Genomic DNA, 8,908 nt, shown 5'->3' with positions numbered 1-8,908 from the left:
CCCTTTTCTTTACTCTCAGTATCTACGAACTCAATTATGCTAGAAAGTCACATTCTTGTTCTACACAGACAATGCTAAGTGTCTGGACAGCTGTAGCGCCCCGAGGACGGGACTGAAGCCTCAGAAGAAAAGATCAACACTCCATGAGAAAACTTTAATCTAAAAAAAGTCGGATGCTAAAGCCTCTATACACACAAACTGAAGAAGAAATGTTAACTGCAACTCCTGAGAAGCATCGCGTCAAGAAACCCCAAAATATTAGCTTTGTATAGACCTGATAAAACATCCATCAGCTAAAATCAGTTCACTTTCAGGTTCTCAGTCAGTGTTAAAGGGACTCAGGTGCTACTGTGTTTTGCTTTATTCCAGGCAGCAACAACGATCACCCTCAATTTTCTGAGATTCACACCTCTGGCTGGCTTCTTATCCATGAGATAGCAACAGTTTCTGAGGCTCATATATTGACATTCAAAGAAATAATTCCAATACTGATGTTTTGTGCTTCTTCTGCAACTACACGTTACTGTTATGGTGGAGAACATTGCAGACAAGCATGTTCTTTTTGTTTCCACCATAAAAAAAGGTTTTCTTGTGAGTTTCTCCTTGTGTTCTCTGAGGGTTTCAGGAGTGTTAGGAAGCCTCCCCTCGCCCCTGCAGTAGGGAGGGCAGGCAGCTTTGTGATAAGCTTGCCCTGTCATTGCGTTCTTAAAACAAATCTGCTCTTATCAGGATCTTGTAGCAGGCAGCAAATGCAATTTCCCAGCTCCCCCAACGGGTGTCTGCCTCAAATCCTCCACGAGCAATCTGCCTGTGTGATCTGACGTCTTTAAGAGGGACTTGAACCGAGGCAGCATTAGCCCATCTGACAACTAGCTCTGCCGCTGACAAAGTGTCAGCCTTGCCCAGTGCACCCCCTCACTCTTTCATTTCCACACAGAGTGCTTTCTCTCTCTTTCACCCTTTGAGCATTAGCATCTTCTATTCCTCTTACTGTCTTTTTCCCTTCTGTGGTGCCACTTCTCAGGCCGCAGATCACGCGAATATATTAGCAACTTGTCTTGTCTTTCATGCATTTTTCCTACATCTCTGCACGCCACGTTGCAGGCCACTTCTCTCTTCTCACCAAGTCCCTTTCTCCCACAATAAAAGCAGCTGCAGCTGATGTGAGAGTATGTGTGCATGCTTGTGTCTGGCAATGGTTTTGTGCGTGGGTCATGTTTCACGGTGTGAGCTTTATACTTCAAATAAAATACCTGTGTACCACTGCCAGGGCAGTGAAGCAAAAACAGGCTTAGTCTTTAGTTTCTTGATTTTACGATTATTTTCTCAATAGTCTAATCTCGCTGACCTGCTTCCACAAGTAGTGTCTCATAGGACTGTACAATACAGCCATATTGTAAAGAGTCTGATGACAGAAGCTGGCTATGTTGGCTAGGTGATTCTTTCTTTCCTTTTCATTTACAAGAATAAGAGTTGCAAGGCACAGTGGCAGCTCTGTATGGCAGTAAAATGTGGCTGAATATCTGGACCAAAGCTTGCACCAATTCCATCTGCTGGATGGAATTGGTGCAATTAATTGGTTTGTTAAACCTGCAGGTGGCACTGGATTAAACCCAAAGAATCACCAAAGTTAACAGGATTCAGTCCCTCTGGGGACCATGGATAGCTGAAAAAATATCTGCATGGGAATCCATCCAACAGTTGTTGAGATATTTCATCTGGATAAAAGTGGTAGCGAGCTATTCACCGATGATTTGACGCACGTAACATGACATACTGCACATGTTGGAGGTTTCACAGAGCTAAAAATCAGTCACAGAGGTTATGCATAGCTGTCACTTTACCACTGAAACATGCCCCCCTCACTCAGACCAAGCAGCATGGCTGCAGTCAGTAGGGGAAACTGCAAAAAATGGGAGTAAAACAGATGATGATCTGCTTAAATTAAAAGGCAGCTGGACTTGACAATGATCCTCACAACTTACCAAAGAACCAGTGGTCCATGGACAAACATGTGGCCAGAAATCGGGTTTCCTGACATTTATATGTACCTGATTTCGATGCGAGGGAAGCACACAAAGCACAGCCTGAAGGCATACAAAAGCCCTGACTCTTGGTAATACTTCAAAATAAATGAAAGATACTAAATATTTAATAGCTGAGTAGTCAATACAGTGATTTAACCAAAGGTCTGACATACCAGACACAAAACGGTGACCACAAATCCATGTTTCTGCTGCTGAATTCCAACTGTTTCTGCAAATTTCAGCAATCCATTTGCTTCTCCTCTCTTGTTGAATCTGTTTGTACAGTCAATCACACAACAGCTCTTCCCCATTTTAGATATGTTCTTAAGTTTCCGTGGGCCACAGTTTTCAAACTCTGCCTTGTTTACTACCTGTTTATACTGCTTATTGTGTTATATTACACAGCCTTATGCTGGTTTACTGTTTACTTGCCCCTTGCATTGGGATATGTACATGCACACTGAGAGCCGATGTACCAGAGTCAAATTCCTCGCGTGTTCGGCACACCTGGCCAATAAAGCAGATTCTGATTCTGGTTCTTCCACATCCTGTGACATGATGTGCATAGCCTCTATAATAAGTTAGAGATATCTGCAAAGTTGACATTATTATTAAACTTTGTATGCTTTTTTTTTATCTCCACGGTTTTATAAGAAAAACAGTGATAGACCTGATTAAGTCCACAGGAACAAAAGCAAACTTGTCATCTCTCAACTCTCTGGTCTTGGCAATAGCATCACTGCAGGAGCCTGACAGCAGCCAGATGAAAGCTGGAGTGACTGAGAATTACATAAAGCTCAGAGAGATCATGTGGCGCTATTGATGAGATGCCACTCCATCACTTTACTCCCTCTGCGGTAACGTGTTGTACTCTGATATGGAGCCAAAACAAGAAAACTGGAAAATACAACAAGATATTTGATACAAGTGTGTCCAGCTATCCCCATATACTTTTTATGACTAGTTGTGCTGTAAGAGCAAATACACACATGACAACTGACTGAAACCTACAAGTACTGGACAAGCTCCACAGTTAAAGATCCACCAACATGAGTGGACAATGGGGAAGAAGCACACACACCTTACGACTGAGAAAACACTGAGGACGGACGAGACGTTAACACTATGCAAAAGTGAAACCAGAATATCACGAGATGTGGATGTGTGTATCTCATATCAATTTCATCGTCCTATTCCAAACAATATGAACAGAAAGCAAGTGTAAACACAGGGTTTCTGGTGTTCAGTAAATTACTTGGGAAACATCACAAACACAGAACACAACCCTGGGGGGCAACTGTGGTTCAGTGGGTAGAGCAGTCGTCTCCCAAACGGAGGGTTGGAGGTTCGAAACATGGTGCCTGCAGTCCACATGTCTAAGTGTCCTTGGGCAAGACAGTGAACCCCCAAGTTCCCCCCGATGGTTAGAGCCACCGGTTGAGTTGGCGCCGCAGATGGCTGCCTCGGTTCTGTACCGGAAACAAATTCCTTGTGTGTAACATACTTGGCCAAATAAAGGTGGTTACTATTATTATATTATTAACTATTTACCATGCTCTGTTCTGTGCAAGAAAATTATGTTCCAAAATCTTGATTAAAATAAAATAAACTACAAAGAAAGTTCCACTAAAAACATGCACACACACACTCATGCCACTTCAATTAGATTCTATTGTATTTTATTAAATCTTTCTTGAGCTTTTGCTACACTGTAGCATCCATCAGATTAATTATTATTTATCTTGCTGTCAAGAACTGGCAGCCAGAAGATGTGTGTGTGCACCATTGTGTGCACAGTATATACATATAGAGAAGAACATTTGTGTACATAAGAGTGCTGTGTATGAAAGCCAGCATGAGAAATAATGTAAAAGTTAAAAGCAAATGCTCAAAATGGAAAATCAAATTTTGGCTGATTGCAGACATTAGCAGACAACATTTCATTCCTTGTGTGTAAAATTATGCAAATACAGCTAAAAATGCACGTTTTTATTCAGCGGTAAACACTGATCTTAGAAGAGCACATCTCTGATGCATGATGGAAGACAAAAATACATTAATAATAACTAGTGAAAATAAATTCTGTAATAATTGTATCACTTAATGTTTGCACTCAGCGTCTCCTTTGTGACCAGAGATAATGACAGGCAGAAAGGTAAATGCTGATTATATTCAATATGTAAATAGCGGCATTAGATGACCACAGATGTTGCTGTCAGATGTATTTTAATGCTACTAATAATTTAGGTGTTTTAAGTAGTGAAGTACAAGCTGTTAAAAGTCCAGTGATGATAGTCACACCATTACCGTACAGCCACCATATAAACACCCTCCTGTTCCAAACACACAATGGGCCTGTGCATAAATATGTGAATACCCATTTGTTTCCTGTTTGAAGTTTTAGTTAAAAGTTACTCTACCTAATGTCTTTTCAGCCTAGAGGGTCTAGAGAGATTCAAAACAAACTGACACCATAAGCTGCTCCGGACCTCTCTTTGCTTGTCCCATCATATTTTGTTTCCTAACAACAGCATAAACGACAGACGCCTAATTGCAACAAGATGTACAAAATACAGCTCCCAGTCTGAAGCTAAAGTTAGCTGACTAACCAGTAAATGTGTCAGTCCAGTAGAATGCTCTGGTTACTGGTAATGTGACACACAGCACTAACTTTAAACAAAGCTCAAATTACTCCCAAATTAAAATAACGTTAATTCATCATAAAGGTAAAATTCACAACAAATGTTAGCTTTAGATGCTAACACATCCAGATGTTAACCCTAGGTTTTCGCTCTTTCTTTGTCCCACCCTCTGTGCTAAATACGCCACCTCTTCACTCTGGCAGCCACTAATTTACAGACCGTGCTTTGACAACACAGAGCAGAGAAGCTGGAATAACAACAAAAGGACTGTAGGCTGCACAGTGGTTGTGGAGGGGGGAAGTGTAGCTATGAGTCCCTCTCCCATTTTCACTTTTTCAGACATTATGAAAAATCTTTGTTACTGCACTGTGATGGTGAAGTATGCAAATCCTTAAGTTAAAATAAATACTTAGTTAGATTCTACCACTAAGAGACAACTCTCATGCATCATTCTTCACTTCTACAATAACAACAACATGCAGAGGTGATAGCTGATTATTTTCCCTGTAAAAATGTCCATTATATAACAGTTTTGCACTACTCTGAGGAAGCAAATTGTCCCCATTGCCCTATCATGTCTCAGCCTTAAATAACTAGTGGTTACACTGGGGACTGGAGCACTTAATGATAAGGGGACTTCAGTTTCCAGTACATCTGAGGGAAACCATTAAAGAGATCTGTGCTGTGTGAGTCACTTTTTCTTCAAATGTTCTCACCTGGGACATCTTAAAGGTATTTTAGGCTGTAAAGTGTAATTTACCTCTAACTGCTGGAACTCACTGTTGAATTCTTGTGTGATTTATGGGTGATATTTGATTTCAGTTCCTGAGGTTTGAGGAGTTTTACTGACCAAGATACGGAGGCACTCACAGTGCCTTTTTCCTCCTCTAACTTGTCAATAAAGAATGAGATGAGTGGTTTGAGAGGAGAATACTTGGAGCAGAAATGTTTTTCATGATGAGAATCCTGCAGCACTGTGGCTCAGACAGGTCTATATCTGTCTGATTGAGAACACCTTTAATTGGGGTCTCCTGGACTCTCCTCAGGGATCCCTGGCCATCTCCAGATTTCACTTTGAGTACTGCTACCTCGCTCTATGTAAATATCCCAGCCTCCGGCGCAGCAATTGATAAACAGGATCAACTGGAGCAAATGAGCTGATTCCATCAATCTAGCATTACCTAAGGTTAACTGCTGAAACATTATACACCAGGGTCCCTTTTTCTTTTAATCAATTCCCTACATATAGACCTCCACGAGCCCCTCTGGGCACAATAGTGTACACTCAGTCACACCCATACGTGCTCACAGAAAGCATAGAACAACACAAGCCAAAATAAACTAAACATTCTGCACTTCTGCTCATAAAACACTAGCAGTCTGCTGCTTTTGTTTCCCCAATGGCTGCCACAGGTCAGAAAGCAGTATATTAGGGTGTTGCCCTTCTTTATGTGTGTATATAGCCCCCCTCAATACAGCTTGTCATAATGTAGCAGATAAAGTGCTGATACAGCTGTGACTGACACTGTAATACACCACCACCAGGGAGATGAGTACGGATGGAGAGAAAGAGAAAGCAGGAGCAGAGATGGATGGACTGGAGTGTGTGTGTACAAGCAGTTTGGTGTGGCAACTTTAGATGAACCCATAATTTGTCAGAGACTGAGTGAGTGTGAGAGAAAGGGCAATATGGATGGAAAGTGGTGGATTTCTGACAGCAGTCTCTTACTCAGCAGCAGAGCCACAAAACAAGATGAAAAATTATGCTGTGATTGTGTGTGAGAGAGTTTGTGTCTACGTGGACAACCTGCTGTGAACTAAGGGCTCACTGAGAGGCAAGACTGACACCTAGAGGTTGGTGGTATGTAGTGCTCCTTCCCTGCACTGCCAGATAGCACTAGATAAGCTTTAGGTGAATGTTTATTTATTAAGCAATTTAATTTGGGATCACAGCTATAAACATGATCGAAAGTGTACTTCAAGGAGTCCCAAAATAATCTGAGTAGTTAAATGGAAATTAAAAAGCAAAAATCATATTTTTGATACACAAAATTTGACATAGGCCCAGATTTCTCTCACATTCCTGCCTTTCATGTGAAATACTCAAAACTTTAATACTTATAAAAATCATTAAAGTGAGCGGGAAGAAATAAGATTACTGTAATGCAGTAACCATTAAATATACAGTATGTGAAACACACTGTGGAAAACTGACTTAAACAGAGGATTAAGAATTTTACACCTAAGGACCTAAGAAGTGACAGAAGCATCCCTTTTCCAACAGCATACAGCCTTTCAATCCTTTTCTAGAAAAACCTTTTAAAGGTTAGGGGATTCAGGACTTTATCCAACCTCCAACAACCTGTAGCCACCAGCAGCAAAGTAGGTCATATTAAACTTTACTCATCCTCAATATGTTTGTCCCCGAGTTGCTGCAAAAGAAATCTGCTGTTGCGTTTGCTTGCGCATTAATGTGACTTTTAACTCAGGTGAAGATGAGCTGCCACTGCCATACTGCGTAAATCCGCCCATTCACAGACGATCTGGATGAGAAATACTCGCAAACCCCAAATATAGCCTATATATTTTTGCAAATATTTTGCACACAATGGTGTGGATGATTATTTGAGCATAAAAACCACAGCAACTTTCCCTGAAATAAAAAGGGCTTGCACACTTGGAAGAGGATACTCCAGTTACCAGGACCACGGCGCCATTCCAAATCTACAAAGACGACATTGATTGATTGATTGATTGATTGATTCTTTCAAGCATGTAAAGATATGTCAACACACATAATTTTACACATATCCAACAAATGCTAATCCAATATCAATTTGCTTATACCTAGTACATGCTTGAATGGAGTAGGAAGAAGTCAGACTTATCCAGCCCTACCCCATGACATCATCTTACCATCATTGGTTTGCAAGCAGTATCTCTACATAAATAATTCTCTTCTACACCACACAAGTAATATACTAAAAAAATTATAACAGTTTTAACATTCGTACATAATTACATTCTTAAATACTTATATTACTTGTGTGGTGTAGAAGATATTAAAGAATTATTAGAGAGTGTTAACAATCATACACCACACCCACAATGTTCCATCTAATTAATCATTAAGCCTGTTCTTGCATATATCTTGATTGACACATACCTTTATATTTATGTTTAAACTCATCAATTCTATTACTATTTTTTATGTCCACACTTAAATTACTCCATAGATTTACCCCACTTATGGAAATACAAAATCTTTTTTTGGTTGTACATATATCAATTTGCTTATACCTAGTACATGCTTGAATGGAGTAGGAAGAAGTCAGACTTATCCAGTCCTACCCCCTGACATCATCTTACCATCATTGGTTTGCAAGCAGTGTCTCTACATAGATAATTTTGTTCTACACCACACAAGTAATATATTAAAGAATTATTACAGAGTATTAACATTCATACACCACACCCACAATGTTCCATCTAATTAATCATTAAGCCTGTTCTTGCTTATATCTTGATTGACACATACCTTTATATTTATGTTTAAACTTGTCAATTCTATTACTATTTTTTATGTCCGCGCTTAAATTATTCCATAGTTTTACCCCACTTATGGAAATACACAATCTTTAGCTCCCCCAATTTTCAATTGAAGTTCATTATCTAGTCTATGATTCCCAAATACCATAAATTTAGTTTTATCCAAATTCAGAGATAGTATATTACTATCACACCATTTCTTTATCTTCTCAAGTTCCTGTGAAACCCGTCCAGAGAGTTGCTGTAGGTTTTCACCCGATGCCCATATGGTAGTGTCATCAGCAAACAAAACCACTTTCACTAAATCAGAAACCTTGCATATATCGTTAATGTATAATATAAATAATTTAGGTCCCAAAACAGAACCCTGAGGCACTCAGCTCACTCGATTGGTATTCACCCAACTTCACAAATTGACGACTCTGTGTAAAACAATTTTTAATCCATTTCAGAACCATTCCTCTGATCCCATATTTTTTTAACTTGTCCATTAATAATTCATGATTGATTGTGTCAAATGCTTTTTTTAGGTCAATAAATATCCCCATCGTATATTTCTTCTCATCCATAGCACTTGTAATGTCCTCCATCAGGTCGGTAATGGCCAAAGATGTCGATCGGTTCGACCTAAAACCGTATTGGCAATCAGAGAGGATTTTATGTTTGTCAATAAATGTATCTAATCTGTTA

The sequence above is a fragment of the Monopterus albus genome, unplaced genomic scaffold, assembly GCF_001952655.1.
Source record: "Monopterus albus unplaced genomic scaffold, M_albus_1.0 scaffold164.1, whole genome shotgun sequence".
NCBI classification, from domain to species: Eukaryota; Metazoa; Chordata; class Actinopteri; order Synbranchiformes; family Synbranchidae; genus Monopterus; species Monopterus albus.
Note: the sequence above shows the minus strand (reverse complement) of the source record.